Source organism: Mesoplodon bidens, assembly GCF_964165515.1.
Source record: "Mesoplodon bidens genome assembly, chromosome: 20".
NCBI lineage: Eukaryota > Metazoa > Chordata > Mammalia > Artiodactyla > Ziphiidae > Mesoplodon > Mesoplodon bidens.
In genome coordinates this window covers 21,792,866-21,810,158 of record NC_138181.1, presented here as the reverse complement: position 1 = coordinate 21,810,158, position 17,293 = coordinate 21,792,866, and the positions used below count along the sequence as shown (strand labels likewise).

Below are 17,293 nucleotides of genomic sequence, written 5' to 3'. Positions count from 1 at the left end.
AAGTGTATTTTAGACTAGAATGTTTTAATATTAGCAATATTTTAGCAAATGAGTTGCATAGTAAGCCAAAATTTTATAATTTGCTTCGAGGCTATTTTTCCCTTAAATATCAAAGTGAACACAGAACAAAGGATTCTTTTTCATAAAAATTCTAATTAGGATAATTATATTAAGTTTAAATTTTATTTTGTTATATGTGAACTTGCAGAGTTTCCTAATATACTATACTGACTGCTACTGTGGGTACTGGAAGTTTTTTATTAAGATTACTTTCTGGATTTTGGTCAGAGAATAAATAATACAATAGACACATGTATGAACACCTGACCTTACTGATTAAACTATCAAAACTAATTAAACTTAAAAAGTTTGTTTGGTGTTCTTGTTTGATTTGATTGTTAGGAAAACTGAAAAAATATAGCATGCTTACACATATTAGCATCTTCCCTTTGATTGGAAGTTATCACCACTCCGTTATTTTCTGGTTCCTTCTTGTGTTTGGCACCACTAAACAGTTTCATATTTGAAGAAATGAAAACTCATACTTGGAAATAAAAACAGTACTTAACATAGGACAAAGGTGAGAGTCATCATAGGCAGGAACTTCTTTGAAAATGTATCCTATTGATAAGTCTGGGGATAGCAAAAAAAAAAAAAATAGATTTATCTTCAAAGCCATTTTAGACCAATTTGGAGCAGCTTCCTGGGAGTACAGTTTAGAGGAGGATTGTGAAGCCCTCTGCCAGCAGGAGGGTCATAGAATTTACCTTCCTAGTAGGAACATTTTTGAGAGCAAGCAACAGGTGTAAACGAGGATACTCCTGGGAAACGGGGATGTATGTTCACTCCAACTATGGACCAAATAAGAAAGAATTCACTGATGTTATAGCATTAAAATGGGAGGTGGTGGCAGATGGGCTTTCTAACCTTTATCCCTGGGAAAGTTCACAAGCATTTCTAAAACTCACCGTATTGATGGAAATCTAAATGCTCCCTTTCACATCCCCAGTCCTGTCGCTTCTCCTCTCGTTATCATTTGCCTCTCAGTAACTGTGAAGCGTGATACAGCCCAGGCAGGTGGCCGCATGTTCCATCAGCAGTCAGACGGGAGGACTGGTTTGAGAACAGAAAAAGAAGGAGACTCATTTATTCCTTGGAAATGTCTCTACCCACATACCACAAAAAAATAAATATTTAAAATAAAGAGAAATATATATTTTATAGGCAGTCCCCATATTAGGATTCTCTTGTCCATGAATGCATGCAGTTGTTTTTTCTCTGCCGTGAAGTTTATTCACTGTTTCAAAAAGCCAGTCACAATGTTCCTGAGCCTTAGTTTTCTCATTAATAAAGTGAGTTTGGTAGAAACTTATCAAAATATGTGATTCTTAGGTTAAGAAAGAACACAGCAAATTCAGTAATACTAGTAGAGATGAGGTTTTATATTATTTTTTAAATTCCACTTAGTTGTCTTTCCACACATTTTCATGTATTCAAATGTTTTTATGATAAATGTCAAAATTCCTGTAGGTAAGATAAGAAAATCTATAAAATTCAACAGGTACTTACAAAGATTCAATTAAGCTGAGAAAAATAGTAGTGTACAAACAATTTTTATTTGTGCAGATTTTTTTTCCTGCAGTTTTGATTTGTGTGTGTGTTTTCCTACACTAATGCCAGTGTATTGCCTTCTTCCTATTTAGCCAGTATTCCACTCTGAAATAAAGAATTTTCTTATTTAAAATTATTTTCTGGTTACATAGGTATTTATTTAATCCTATACATGGAAATGTAATACATTTCTATTGGTCAGAAAATGCAGTTGCCCACAGACACACACACCTAGCCTCCTAACTTAATAAACCATGGGCTGTTTCTACCCTACAAGCTAACTGTAGGGTAGTTGGCTGTATCCACCACCAAATTTCTATAGATATTTGAAATTCTATTATTATCCAATGCAGTTTACTCTCTTATTCATGCTTAAAAAAAAAAAACCTTTTTAAGTGGTTGATCATATCAGCACACAGAAAAACATATTCTATGTTTAAAGTATCTTAGAATTCAATGCATCTTCAAAATTAACATTATTTTCAGAGAGTAGGAACTCACTGAACATTTGTGAAGTTAAATATATAGTTTTCTTTAGATACAAAATATTCGAAGAACTTGGGATTTGACCTTGCATATATTATAACATTCTGAATGGGTCCTTAATGCATGTGGTCTAACTTTAGGTTAAATATTTGAAGTATCAGGAAATTAGGACTTGTAATCACCAGTTTTTTAATGTAATTGAAAAGTTTCTCAAGGTTTCATGAATTCAGAGTGCTCAGGTGGTTAGATTATCTATATTTCACTGATTGTTACCAGAAAAAAATTGCATCATGAGTTCTCTAGGACTATCTTAAGTATTATCCAACTTCATCTGATATTAGCTGAATACCTCTTTTATTTTTTTCTGTTTAAGGATCCTCAGTTAAGGTGGTACCTCACTATTGCCCCGCATCCCAGCATCCTGCATGACAGATTGATAATTGTGTCAGGGGGATGGCTACCAGATAACTCCAGTTCCTGTAACTCCACAGCAAAACAAAGAAATCTGCATTTTTTTTAGGATTTCTGTGTTAACAGAGCTGTGAGCAATACTCTACCCTCTCTTCATTTCCAGTCATTTCACTTGGCTTCAGAGCTGTGATACTAACTGGGTTCTTGGTTACAATCAGTTTTTCATCTCCTGTGTTCAATTCTTCTTTATAGAATTCAGACACAAAGCCATGGAGCCAGGCAAGTTCAGCAAACCTCTTGCCTGGTTACACAACATGATAAATCTCCTGACCCTGTGTCCTTCAGCTACCTTGGCAAATCTCCTCTATGCAGGTTTCTTTCTCCCATGCAAACCAATCATAAATAGATATCTGCAAGCTTCTATAATCTTTTTATTATTATCATTCTTATTATTTCACATTCAGATGTTTAATACTGATGAACTTTATTATTTACTGTAATGTCTTTATTCAAGTTAAAACAGACACACGCACACAAATCATCCCAAAATCTTTACACTCAAGAAAAAAAACTTGTTAACATATGGTGAACATCATGACAGTTATATAATTATATATTTGCACAAATAAAAAAGATAAATATAGAGGGAGACATGTACCTGCTCTTTATAATTAGTATATTATACATAATTAAATAGAAGAAACATAAACTGACATAAATTGGAAAGAATTGCTGACCTTAAATATTTGTTTACCACAAAAATGTTTTTTTTTAAACTGTCTTTATGGTTAAGAATAAAAGACAACGAAAACCATTAGGAAGCTGGATGCATTAGCTCCATGTTTTCTTTTCAGACAGTGTTCATTAACTCCCTGTAGTGCAATTTGGGTGATTAGCTTCCCTCCAGTTTGTCTTCACCCCTATTCATTTTCAGGTTTTTTGGATAATTATATGATTTTAACTTTGTCAGAGTTCATAATATTTACACTCTGTTCTGTGAATTTAATTGCCTTGGCACTTTGGTCTTAATTCACAATACAGATGCCTGCCATTCTCACCACCAGTCCTTTTTTTATGGATTCTCCAGGACTGAGTTCATTATTCAAATCATTCTTCCCTTTCCTGTATTTCATTGTTAATTAGTTTTGTGTGTTTGTTTGCTGATACTTGAAATATTGCATGCGAAAGGTATCTGACTGTTGTCTTTATTCTTTTCTGGAATGTTATTAATGGTTCATCCCTTCTTTTCCTGTTTGCTCATTGCTCTGTGGAATTCTAGCACTGAATATTGCCATAAAATGTCTCAGGAAAGTCTGGTAGTTTTCTCCTGTTGATGACAGGCACGTTCTACCTGGATGTCTGATACATTTTTGCCATTTCATTTCTTTCATTTCAGGAACGTTTTCTATATTATATCACTCAATATCTTTCAGTTACATTTGTTAAGGTTTTCAGAGAAAGCAATAATTCTTATGTTGGATCTTCTTTGTCCTCCACAGCTATCATAATTTCTCTAATTATTTTAAACTTTGTATGTTTCCTCTGAATACAAGTAAGTTATTATCTAGAGCAGTGGTCCCCAACCTTTTTGGCACCAGAGACCAGTTTTGTGGAAGACAGTTTTTCCACGGACCAGGGTAGCAGGGGGATGGTTTCAGGATGATTCAAGTGCATTACATTTATTGTGCACTTTATTTCTATTATTATTACACTGTAATATATAATGAAATAATTATACAAATCATCATAATGCTGACAGGAGGCAGAGCTCAGGCGGTAATGCAAGCGATCGGGAGCAGCTATAAATACGATGAAGTTTCACTTGCTCGCCCGCCGCTCACTTCGTGCTGTGCGGCTCAGTTCCTAACAGGCCACTTACCGGTACCAGTCTGTGGCCTGGGGGTTGGGGGCCACTGATCTAGAGTCTGTCTTCTCTGCCATTAGTTTATTTTTCTCTGTATGAATTTTGCCTTTGCTCTCTCTAATTCATGTATTTTATGTATAAGGGTGTTGTTTCCACTCTCAGAATTTTCCTTAGGTCTATAGTCTTTTAAATCTTTACAGGTTGTTTTATTGTCTTCGAGCTATGGTTTTATTAAAATCCAAAATTTTAAATACTAAGACTTAAGGCACTTTCCTTACCTAGTTTTCATTATCCCTAATGAGTACAATTTGAGGTAGGAAAATTACTTTCTAGCAACTTTGTTTGTCTCCCTTGAGAGATTGTTGATGGGAAGGGGAAGCTAGACTGTGAGTAAATGCCTTGTGCCAACCAGACTTGGACTCTGTTAATACCATGGGTCTAAGTGGCCCTTTTTGCCTCGGTGGATTTCTTCTAATGACATATACAGTCTGGTAGGTTTTTCCAGTACTGTCTACTCTACTACCTTCTTTCCTATACGCAGAACAGTTTATTTGGGTTACACTTCTCAGAAACATGCCAACATTCGTTCTTTTCTTCTGGGACATGGGTGAAAATAGGGCAGGGATACATACTATATGCTACTATGAAGTAATCTTTCTTTTCTTGGCTTTCACTTTTTCAAGTTTATAATATAAGCTTGTATCAAAAATTGATGGCTGTTCCTAGAAAATTTAGATTTTTAAAAGAAATAATTTTTGTTTAAGTTGTTAAGTAGTGAGGGAGAGTTTTTGAGACTTTTCTGTTTTGATGTATTTTATTAGGTAGGATCCTTCCTTCCTCCCTCCCTTCCTCCCTTCTTCCTTTTCTTTTTTCCTGCCTTCCTTCCTTCCTTCCTTCCTTTTTTATTTCCATCATGACCAATAGCCCCCAATACCATAATTTGAATAGTCCATTTTTCCCATTGCTGTTTTGTAGTACAACTTTCCTCATATACTACATTCTTAAATGTACATAGATTTTTTTATGGCCCCTCTATCTGTTCTATTGATATATTTGGACTAAAACCAAACTGTAACTTTAAGGAACTGTTACAGCAAGTTCTTTTTTATTGCTCTTTTTCAAAACCTTTTGACTATTGTGCATTTTCTCTTCCAAATGAACTTGATAATCAGCTGTCAAGTTTCATAAAAATTCCAATTGGAAACTTAATTATGGTTGCATTTAATTTGAGAAAATTGACATCTTTATAGTTTTGAGAGTTTTCTATCTAGAAATATGGCTTCTCTCCTGATTTTTTTTTTCTTTCGAGAACTTATTTTGTGTTGCTCAGGAACATTTTTAACATTCTTTTTCATATAAGCATTACAAGTTTCTTGTCAGTCACTTTATGATTCATATTGCATATGGGAATGGGTTTTCCATTCCTTTTTCTCTTCACCTTTGTGCTTGTGGAGAAAAACTGTTCCTTTGGGTGTTGTGAATGTAAGCTGGCCATTTTCTTGAAAGTTTTTCATTCCTATTATATTTCAAATCATTTTTGTGGCTGTTCGACAGATAATGGTTTTTAACACTAGCTAACATTCAGCATAGAGTAAATTTCTGAAGTCCAATTCCTGACTTCAAATCCTGGCTCTGTTACTTAGCCGTTGTGACTTGTTACCTGATTTTACCTCTCTGTGCCTTACTTTTATCATCTGCAAAAGTTCATCATAGCCCCTAATATTTTTAGGGACTAGAGTGTTATGGTTTTTATTAGAAGACATAAACGATGTAAAACCTTTACCACAGAGTCCAACACAAGAAACAGTATTGCTTATTATTTTTAATGAAAGCCAAACATTATACTAAATCCTTTGCATATTTTTCATCCTTTGCATATATTTTCTCCTCACTATGTGATGAGTATTATGATCAAAGACAGTATATTTTAAAAGTAGAATATAAGGATTTGATAACACATTGCAAATGGGATGTGAGAATAAGAGAGAATCACATACGATATCAAGGTTTTTTGTTCTGAGTAGTCACTATTAGCCAATTTGGGGCAAAGTAGGGAGTGGGGGAAGATTTTGAGCACAATTTTGGAGCTGATAATTTTGTCTACTAGAAGAGCAAGCATTTCAAGTTAGCAGGTGGCTATCTGAGTATAGATTTCATGTTGAGGTATAAGCTCGAGACACAAATTAGAAACATTTTTATATCAATATTAATATCTATATCTATCTATCTATTTAATTTAAATACATGAGATCAGACAAGAATATCAGTAAGTGTGGATAGAATACTGAATATTCTATCTATAATCACTATAATCCATCATTCTATTATTGAAGAGTTTGCAGAGAAGTGTAAGAACCAACCACAGACTAAGAAGGAGAGATTGGTGAAGTAGTAAGAAAACCAAAAGAGTATGGTATCCTGAAAGGAAAGAGAAGAAAGTGTTTCCAAGTTGACAGAGTGAAGAACTGTTTCTGTTGGGTCAAATAACATGAAGTCTGAAAATCCATCCTTCTATTATTAGCTTGATTATAGTCTAATGAGAAATCAATGTTTTTTCCATATTTTTATATATCTATCAATGTAATTTTTATTATTTCTCTCATTTAATATATTCAGTGGATTCCATGAAAAGATATCTAAATGTCAAAGCAACAACCCTGTGAGGCGAACAGAGCAGATAATTTTATTGCCATTTTGCCGATACTTTACCTCAAGACTTAGGTAATTTAAGTGATGTGTCCAAGGTCTGAGGACTCAAAAGTGAGCCAGAACTCACATCTCAAGTCATTGCTTCTTGTTCTATCCACCTCGTCTTTGCAAAAGTTTCTTCTATAGTTGTCTCTCTGTAAATTGTAGACCTGCTGTTCTAAATAATTAATGACTGTAAATATTTACAGTCTGACAGCACTAGAAATAATAGGACTTTAAGTTCCTCATTTTTTTAAATTACTGAAGTATAGTTGATTTACAATGTTGTGTTACTTTCTGCTGTAGAGCAAAATGAGTCAGTTATACATATACATACATCCACTCTTATTTTAGATTCCATTCCATATAGGTCATTACAGAGTATTGAATAGAGTTCTGTGTGCTATAAGAATAGTAGTTCTTATTAATTATCTATTTTATATATATAGTAGTGTGTATATGTCAATCTCAATTTATCCCTCCCCCCTTTTCCCCCTTGGTAACCATAAGTTTGTTTTCTACACCTGTGACTCAATTTCTGTTTTGTAAATAGCTTCATTTGTACCATTTTTTTAGATTCCACATATAAGTGATATCATATGATATTTTCTCTGTCTGACTTACTTCACTCAGTATGATAATCTCTGGGTCCATCCATGTCACTGCAAATGGCATTATTTTGTTCTTTTTTATGGCTGAGTAATATTCCATTGTATATATGTACCACATTTTCTTTATCCATTTTTCCATCAGTGGACATTTAGGTTGTTTCCATATCCTGGCTATTGTAAATAGTGCTGCAATGAATATTGGGGTGCATGTATCCTTTCAAATTACGGTTTTCTATGGATATGTGCCCAGGAGTGGGATTACAGGGTCATATGGTAGCTTTATTTTTAGTTTTTTAAGGAATCTCCGTACTGTTCTCCAAGTGGCTGTACCAATTTATATTCTTCAGTTTTGATGAACTTAAGCTTCTGTTATATTAACAAACATCTACAAATAATTAATCTGAGCCTCTTTATTGAGGTTATGTGTACATGCTGGTTAAGGAACACTAGTAATGAATACAGAAAAGATAACACACATTTGTGCAACAAAGTGCTTTTCAGTGTTTGTAAATTCAGACATCTTTGGTAAAATCCACTCAAAGCTGAGGAAAATATCTAAATACAAGGATAAAAATGAATAATTATATACAGTTTTTTAAGTGGTTCATAAATGCCCCTCAACCATATGTCAACAGATGAAAACACTGAAACCACCTATGTAACTACTCACTATAGTTTAATAATCCTGAACATTAAACTTTGCAATTTACAAAGCATTTTTATACATATTACCTTCATACTGCTATACAGGAGGAGATATTGTCTTCATTTGCATATGGCAATTTAGCTGTCTCAAGTTGTGCAAAGAGAAGTCTTAATACTATGACTCAAACCTAAATTCCCCATTCTGATTCATTGCTTTTAAACAAGTCATAAAATTAAAAATTATTCCAGGTATAAAGGAAGAATATATCTTAGGCAACTCTATAGATATTCTCATTTGACCATTGAAAAATTTTATTTAAAAGGAAAATTAAAACCTTTGAGCTATCAGAAGATACATTTTAAGTACTGATTGAAAATGTGTCTTATTACTTGTCCAAAATGAAAAAATTATCTTTCATTACCAAATTAAAAAAATTGTTTTAAACAATTCATTGTATTCTCCAAAGTAATTTTTTTACATATTCTCCAGGAAATCCATATTTCTATTTCTGTGTATGGTGTTCTGGGCTAGACCCACAGAAAAAAGAATGTGAATAATTTGAACGCAATGAATCTTGTTTAAAAATAAGACAAAAGGGGCTTCCCTGGTGGCACAGTGGTTGAGAGTCCGCCTGCCGATGCAGGGCACACGGGTTCGTGCCCCGGTCCGGGAAGATCCCACATGCCGCGGAGCAGCTGGGCCCGTGAGCCATGGCCACTGAGCCTGCGCGTCCTGAGCCTGTGCTCTGCAACGGGAGAGGCCACAACAGTGAGAGGCCCACGTACCGCAAAAAAAAATAAATAAATAAAAATAAGACAAAAAATAGTATGGAAGGAAATCCTCATTAAGCTAGGACATGGTTTGATGTTGCTAAATATATAAGTGTAGGTGAGCTTGGTTATAGAAATGCAGTAATCCATGGAGTTAAAAAAAAAAGTAGGAGGTTCTAAAAGGAATTCTACTTACCATATATTTTTTCCAGAGATGATACTATTGTCCTCTCACAGGTGTTGTCTGTCACACACTGCAGAAGCCTTACAAAGACGTGAAGATTCCCTCCTTACCTCAAATGTAGTAGTTCTTATAAACAAACACATAAACCAATTACCTGTAGTGTCCCATCTCATTCTCTACCAAACACACACACACACACACACACACACGTACACACGTACACATTTAGCCCTACACTTACTTCTTCCTCCAGAAAAGATGTGAGATAATGAGATAGCAAACCTAGAACAAAAGGGAAGCACATTATTTTTTATTTTGTAGTTCCTTGTCCTTAGAGGTCAGGCCTGAGAACTGAGTATGGAAACAATCTTAGTGACAATATTTTTACTTTCAATTGGGCCTTCCCTACTAAATAACTCTCCATGGGTCAAGTTGGTATGCTTCCATATGAAAGCATATGAGCTGTACTTTGAAGAATGATTGAGATTTTGATTCTAAATTAGATAATTTGTGAGCAAGAAAATGGTTTATAGAAGACACAGTGACAGTTTTTTTCAGGAAAAAGTGAGTAAAACAATTTGGTTTGATTGAGGAATCCTGTGAGGTAACAGTCCAGGCAAGCATACCCCTGTGGGTGTTTCAAGACTATCCATGGGGTACTGATGCATGGAGATCTGTTTCCTGAGTCTCAAGTTTCAAATGCACTTGTTCCTAAATTTGATCTGCCCAAGAATGACCCTGTAGCTGCTACTTCTCTTTCTTCCAACTTCTCTCCCATTATCACGTCCATTATTTATATATTTATTTTTTTGCGGTACGCGGGCCTCTCACTGTTGTGGCCTCTCCCGTTGCGGAGCACAGGCTCCGGACGCACAGGCTCAGCAGCTATGGCTCACGGGCCCAGCCGCTCCGCGGCATGTGGGATCTTCCCAGACCGGAGCATGAACCCATGTCCCCTGCATCGGCAGGCGGACTCTCAACCACTACGCCACCAGGGAAGTCCCATCCATTATTTTTCAGAAGTAACATAACTGTCATCAATCCTTTGTTTTTACATTAAAAAATATATTGCTCAGGACATAAAAAGTTGAAAATGGGGGATGAGTGGTTGGCTAAACAAAGTGGGAGTATGAGGACACATTACACCTGAATTAAAAGTAAAAAGATAGATAGATAGATAGATAGATAGACAGACAGATAGATGTAAAAAAGTAGAGAGAAGAAAGTATTAGTTGCTAGATAAGAACAATTGAAGGAGAAGCCTATCCATCCAGGTTATATGGAAGGCAAAATCCTCTGTCTTAGAATTATAAATCAAAAATAAGTTAGTTATCATGGGGTAATATTAATACATTTATTTGAAATAAAACATTCAAATATTTTTCTGATAGAAAGTGAGGCTGGGTTTACTGATGAATTAGATTATATGGCAAACATGTTCTGTCATTTGGATAAGCTCAATGCAGGGCTCCACAAAGTTGGAGTATTCTACAAAATATATTTAAAATACATATATAATATGTGGGGTCAGCTATTTTATCCCTTGCAAAAAACAAACTTTTGATACCAAAAATATTTCAAATATCAGCTTAAAAATATTCAAGGACATACAGTTTAAAAAAATATTTTTGGAAATGAGTGAGCAAAAAAATATTTGACAAACATGGATATAAAGGAGCAGAGAAACATTGATTTGGAATGCACCTTAGGGCTTCACACATGCAGGGTTTGAATGCTAAGGAATTTGGAATTTATCCTCAACGCAATGAAACTCTAAAGTGCCTATGTTATCTTACATTTGCTTAGTTTACTATATTTCAAATTAATGAAATGCACTTTTTTTTTGCAAATAACAAAAGCTCCCCACTCTTTCCCCTCATTTTGGGTTACTGCATTTTAATGTGTTAGATAATCATGCTTTTAATATTTCTAAGAGTGATAGAAATTTTATTAAAAAGCACTATACTGAGTCACAGATAAAGGCATAATGTTTTAAAGTATTCAGTATCTTAATACTAAAATTTGTTACTCAGATATTACAAATTAAATATTGTTTTTAGCTGGATTGATGGTTTATAAATGATTTGTAGATATGGGACTGTTCCATCAAATAAAATATTATCAAAAACTAAAAGCAGTATAAAGCAAACAGATGTAGAGGCTGCCTGATCTGTGATAGGAATCTGTGAAACCTTTCTAGCTTGAAAAACACTGGTTTTTATCTTTAGTCTTGTCCTACACTTTACTCATTGTACTCTCTGTAGAGCTATTATAATAAAATTCAATCACAAATATTAATACTATAACTACTTTACTGTCCATATTTTATCATAGTAAGCTTCCTCATCACTGTAAAAGCTTGTAATTTATTATAGTCATGATTTTGCATTTTCACATACTTCCACCATACCTCTCTGATTTTTCTTTGGCTTGCATTAATAAAAAAAAAAGGAAAGATTTAGGGTATAATCTCTTCTTGTTAATTTTCCATCTCCATAGCAATTGAAATCTCTTTTGAAGTAATAAGCAGCCTCCTATAAATCAGAATTTGCTTTAAATAAGCACATCTGTGGCAAAATATATAATCTTTATCACAAACTACGAAGACACATCAAGATCCTGAAATTCCCAGGGATTAAGAAAAGAAAGAAAAAACTACATTCAATATAATTTTGGTTTTATGATTTTATCATTGCTAAGCAACATTTTCATTACAGTGAATCCATATGTTGCCTTTGATCACCTTGCTTTTTAGAAAGTTGAGAGATTTATATCCTGCAAATTTATTGAATTCATTGATTAGTTCCAACAGTTTTTCAACTGCATCTTTAGTATTTTCTATATGTAGCTTCAACTCTTGTTCTATATCCTATGGATTATTCAGTTATATCCATAACATTTCTGTTTCCAGGGGACTTAAGTCCTCTGGCTCCCAGCTTCTGTCACCATTTAATTTTTTTCCCCATATGACATGAAAGTTCTTTCCTTTGCCATGATATCTACCCAAATATGGATCTCTGTCATCTCCTAGATTTTCCTACTTTTTAACTATAACATGCACATATATTCACACATAATTCTTTCTTCTGTAAAGATTTCACTAATGTCTTAAGGAGATGGAGTGTTTGCATTGTGGTATGCAAACCATTTTAAATGAAGTGTTAGACATCCTATTATTTAAATGTATTTTGTCATATTGCTGAGTCCTTCTTGTTCTCTTGTCCATCCTCTTTTTCTCTTTCCCTCCCTCTCATAATCAACCACCAAAAAATTCTTTCATCTATGAGAATAATGTATGTATTTCTCTATAAGAAAGGAAAATAGTTGGGAAAATGCCCATCATTTTGTTAAGAGAATTTAGATCAGATAATGGAATTAAACATAAAGACAGGAAACAATTTAAACTTAGTTCCCTTTGTGTTTTTTAAATTATTACAACATGCATATATCACAGGACAACAATTTTAATTCAATTCAGGGCCCTAGTTTTAACACTGTTCCTCAGAGCCAAAGAGCATCTTGTAATTAATTATCCTTAGTTACAAAACTAAAGAGGAAGGAGTCTTTTTTGCTAAATAAAGTTTAGGTCAACCTCTGTAATTTAGGAAAGGAGAAGAAAAGGAGAGAGCAAATGAAAATCTAGGAAGAATTAGAGGTATTTTTCAGATTCTGTAAAAAAGCATGTGGCAGAAAAATATTCAGATTTTATTTTCATGGATTTAAGATATGCAAATAAAGGTTCCGAACTGCTAAAATTTACTTTGTTCCGCTGAACTGTTTCTTTGACACTGACACCAGTCTGAAGCTGAATTACATGTTTCTAGCCTTCAAGTAGGTTACAAATTATTAATCTTAAAATTTGAATGAATAGGAAATAAGGAAAGAGACAGTAAGAGGAATAGTTAATTAAATGCCATATTTTTTGTGTCCCATATTCACTACTTCCATTCCTACGTATGCTCTAGTTGTGAATAGTAAAGTAAGTTATTTTAGCAGTATTCTTTTATCTCCCTGATAAAATATTTGTTAAATTCATGAATTTTCTCTTTTTCTTATTTCATGAAACACAAATTACTGAAAATATTCCCCTTCAATATATTTCAGGTGTAATTAGTAACTATCTGCCATTTCATTTCTTTCTAGAAAGTGTTTGAGAAGTGAATTATTAAAACAAGCTGCTATAAAGCTGCATCGTCTTTTTGTCTTTTATACTCTGTACGTGTGGAAGAAAAACAAGCAATTTAATACCTGTTTGTTTGTTTTACTTTTCTTCTGTTCTTTTTCTAAGTTTAATTTTGATCTGATACTGCAAATTGCCATATTTTTATTGTATCCTGAAGTACGAAAAGAGGAATTTAACATAATTTATGCAAATGCCTTCACTTACTGCTTTTTTAAAAAAATCAGCACCAGTGTAATACCATGCCATTCTTGTCCTCTTCATCTATCTATGATTTGCAATAAGCATCCCATGTTGTATTTCACTCAGCTTACCATACTTTTGCCATATTGGCTTCTTTTGATCATCACAAACCAAATCAGGAATTTAGAATAAAAATACTGCTGAGCATGCTGGGTAGCAGAGATTATCAAAGAGAGAACTTGGGAGATCATCCAGTAAAGTAAAAGGCTTTTGTAGAGAAATTAATTTTAATATTTGAAGTGCTTTACATTTTATTTGGAGTAATGTTTAATTAGCTAAATAGTCAATCAAACATCTAACCTTGTATATTATTTCAAAATTCATGAAATGAATGCAAAGTACATAGTTTCTATGGGGAAGCATAGAAAATATTATTTTTTGATTAAGAATTTTATATCATTCTATAATGTCATCACATTTAACTTGTTATTTTGCTCTGATCATGTTTTGTAGACTTTTTTGGTTGTTATGATAGTTATGAAAAATAGTTGTATAAAAACAATAATGAAAATGAAGATTGATCCAGCTAGCTTTCGCTGCAAATTAAAAGCTTCTGCTCAAAACTTAATAGGTTAGAACCATACATTTTTATGATTCCCCTCAAAGTTGTGAATAAGAAACACTAGGCTGTTTTTCTAGTTTGTACTAACTGGCCTGGGGCTGGTTAATCTAGAATGTCCTCACAGGTGTGTCTCGGCTGGCTATGAGGGCTGAGATGGTACACCACGGGGTCTCTCCTCCTGTGGGAAGTTAGCCCCAGCTTGATCACACGGTGACAAATGGTTCCCAGCAGCAAGAGAGGGCAGCCCCAACGTGGTGCAAATGCTTCCCAAACCTCTGCTTGTGGCAAGTTTGTCAACATCCATTAGCCAGTAAAAGTCACAAGGCTGAGTCCAGATTCTAGGGCTGGAAAGTTGACTGGTTCCTGGTAGAACAGTAGACACTTCACAAAGCAGCGTACAGCAATGGGAGAATGTGTGACCATTTTGCAAACCAACACAAAGACTCTCATTTCTTGTCTTAGTAATTTAATAGCCTGTTTTTATTTTGTAGTTTATCAGTCGCACTATCTATGAATGATTGAATTGTGTACTTATGCATTTGTTTAAAAAGTGAACATTTTTAATTAAAACTTAAGGAGATTTTAATTTAAACTTATGGAGATGAATTTTTTTCACTTAAAATCAGATAAAATTCCTAGATTTTTGCTATTCTATCGTATTTCAGAACTAAGAATAACATTTGAAGATATGGACAACCTGCTTATTTGAGTTATTTTGAAAGCCTTAGTTTTGAGGCACTGACTCCTGAAATTTTAAAATAAGCAATATAATTATTAAAATGTTGGATCCTGTGATCAAATCAACACATGTAATTTATGTGGCATTACTATGATTCATAAGGCATCTATCATGCTAATCATTATTCATCTCTTTGAATTTATGTGATTATGTTGTCCTTATGATAGTAATATTGGTGGATTATTTGTTGACATTGATTTCCCTCTGAAGGTTTATAGCTTGGCTTTATATTATATTAAGCACCAGCAGATAAGATATATGTCCACTCTATTTTATCTAGACTCTTTATACAATAAAGCACCCTAAGCTAGGATAGATAATTATAATATCTTGTATGCGCTACAACACTTGATTTTAATGAACATTATAGATTTTGATGTAATCACGACAGTTTATCTTTCCTAAATTATGATTAATTGAAAATTTCACTAAGGCTACAAATCTCTGAAATTTGATTCTCTTTTATTTTTTTAATCAGGCAATGTCTTATTACTGTAATATAAACAAATTATATCCGTAATTAATGTGAGAATAGGTGTACTATTTCCAGAATGGTTACAATTTTCATTTTACCCAGTTAAAATAACCCTAAAGTTTGAAATTATAGCCATAAAGAACATTTATTAAATACTTTAGCCACTTTTTTAGGAAGTGAAATAAATCCCAAGAAGGATGATGCATTACCATAGCAATGGGATGTAAAGCCATATAATTATGAGATATATTTTTTTTCATTTTTTCTGGTATTAAAATATTCCTATTATTTTCATTTGAAAATGATTTGTGGCATCATTTATAGGGGACCTTATGATTTTACTATTTCTTTTTTCACAAATGTAAAACCATGTTAAAACTATACCAGACTATATGGATTGTCATTTTCATTATAGTGTTTCAGAGAAATACTAAGAATAAATAGGAAAAAGAATAAATGATAGAGTGGAAATGAAAATTTCACTGTCTTAGAAATGAATTTAGAAAAGAAACTGTAACTATTTGGCCAACTAAGGGAATAATTTCTATCAACAATGTAGCTATAATGCAACTCCATTTATTATTCTAGTGATAAAAAATAACAGTCTCTAACATTATTGTAATTACTAAAAATGATTGAGTCAATAATGAAATGAACATGAAGAAATACTTTTTTATTTTTAGAGTAAAATATTATATTCATTGATATTTTGCTACTGAATGTAATTGGTTCTCCATTATTTCCACTGACAATCAAGAGGACTCTGATGTTTCAGGATGCTTATGTGTTCTGCTTTGTTGGAACTTTTTTGGAGTCATTCAGTTGTAACAAAAATATATATGTATTTGGAGCATATAATTTCAGTGTGGCACTTCTATAAATCCACTGACTCGTTGTTCATTCAAGCAACATTTGCTTTTCCATATGAGTATTCAGAGTTTATTATCAGAGGACTTCTGGCCTGTTGAATGTCCAGTATCTGTGTGAGTGTGTATAATATTGGTTTTTAAACAAACCCATGTCCTTTTTAATATTTAGAATTTCTAATCTTGATATTTTGTTTCTGTGTGAAATAAGTGAAAAATTACATTTTATTTTTAAAGTACCTCTATCCTCTGTATTTACGTTATTCCCCTCATATATATTTTAGCTGGGGTTAATTAGTTTCCCTTATATAATACTTCTTATTATGGCTTTGCTTTTTAGCTAATTTGAGAATACACTGAGGTATATATACTTTGCAGATGCTAGTTCCAAAATATGTGTGGATATTTTAAATAAGTTTGTTTTAATTTATATTTAAGAATTTTTCACTTCCCAGATTATCTCAGACAAAAGTGGCCTTTGAATGCCTCATAGGGTTAATGGCCTTTGATGAGGGTTTTATAAGATGATAGATAGAAAGAGAAAACTAGACAGAGGGAGAGCTTGAACAGGAGTCAAAGTAGGAAGTACAAACATGGCTGAAACTGGAAAGAAAGCATGAAGTCATGCTAGCTCTCCCTGTGAATATGAATCAAGAATTTAGATTTTACTCACTGAAAGCTAGAGAGCTGTTAAATATTTTTTGACCATTTAAGTGGTTTAGAGTTTTATTTAGGAATGAGATTCTGGCAGTTACATACAGAATGAATTTGAGGCAGGGAGAAAAATATTAAGGTCAGTGTTTCCGTGTATTTCTTAGCAAAAATAGCATTAGTTTGGGACAGATGAAGCTTGAGTTCGCAGAGAGACATTTTGATGGAAATACCTACAGGCCTTTGGAAAATAGTAGCTCATTAAAGCATAAAGCTGGAGAGACAGGTGAGGGAACAAGCACATGA

At 33.4% G+C, this 17,293-nt stretch overlaps 1 protein-coding gene across 3 annotated transcripts in view; it reads left to right on the top strand.

Moving 5' to 3' along the window:
* SGCZ (sarcoglycan zeta) overlaps window positions 1–17,293 on the top strand; it is an 883,936-nt gene that overhangs the window by 723,415 nt on the left and 143,228 nt on the right. The gene's annotated exons all lie outside the window — the stretch shown is intronic.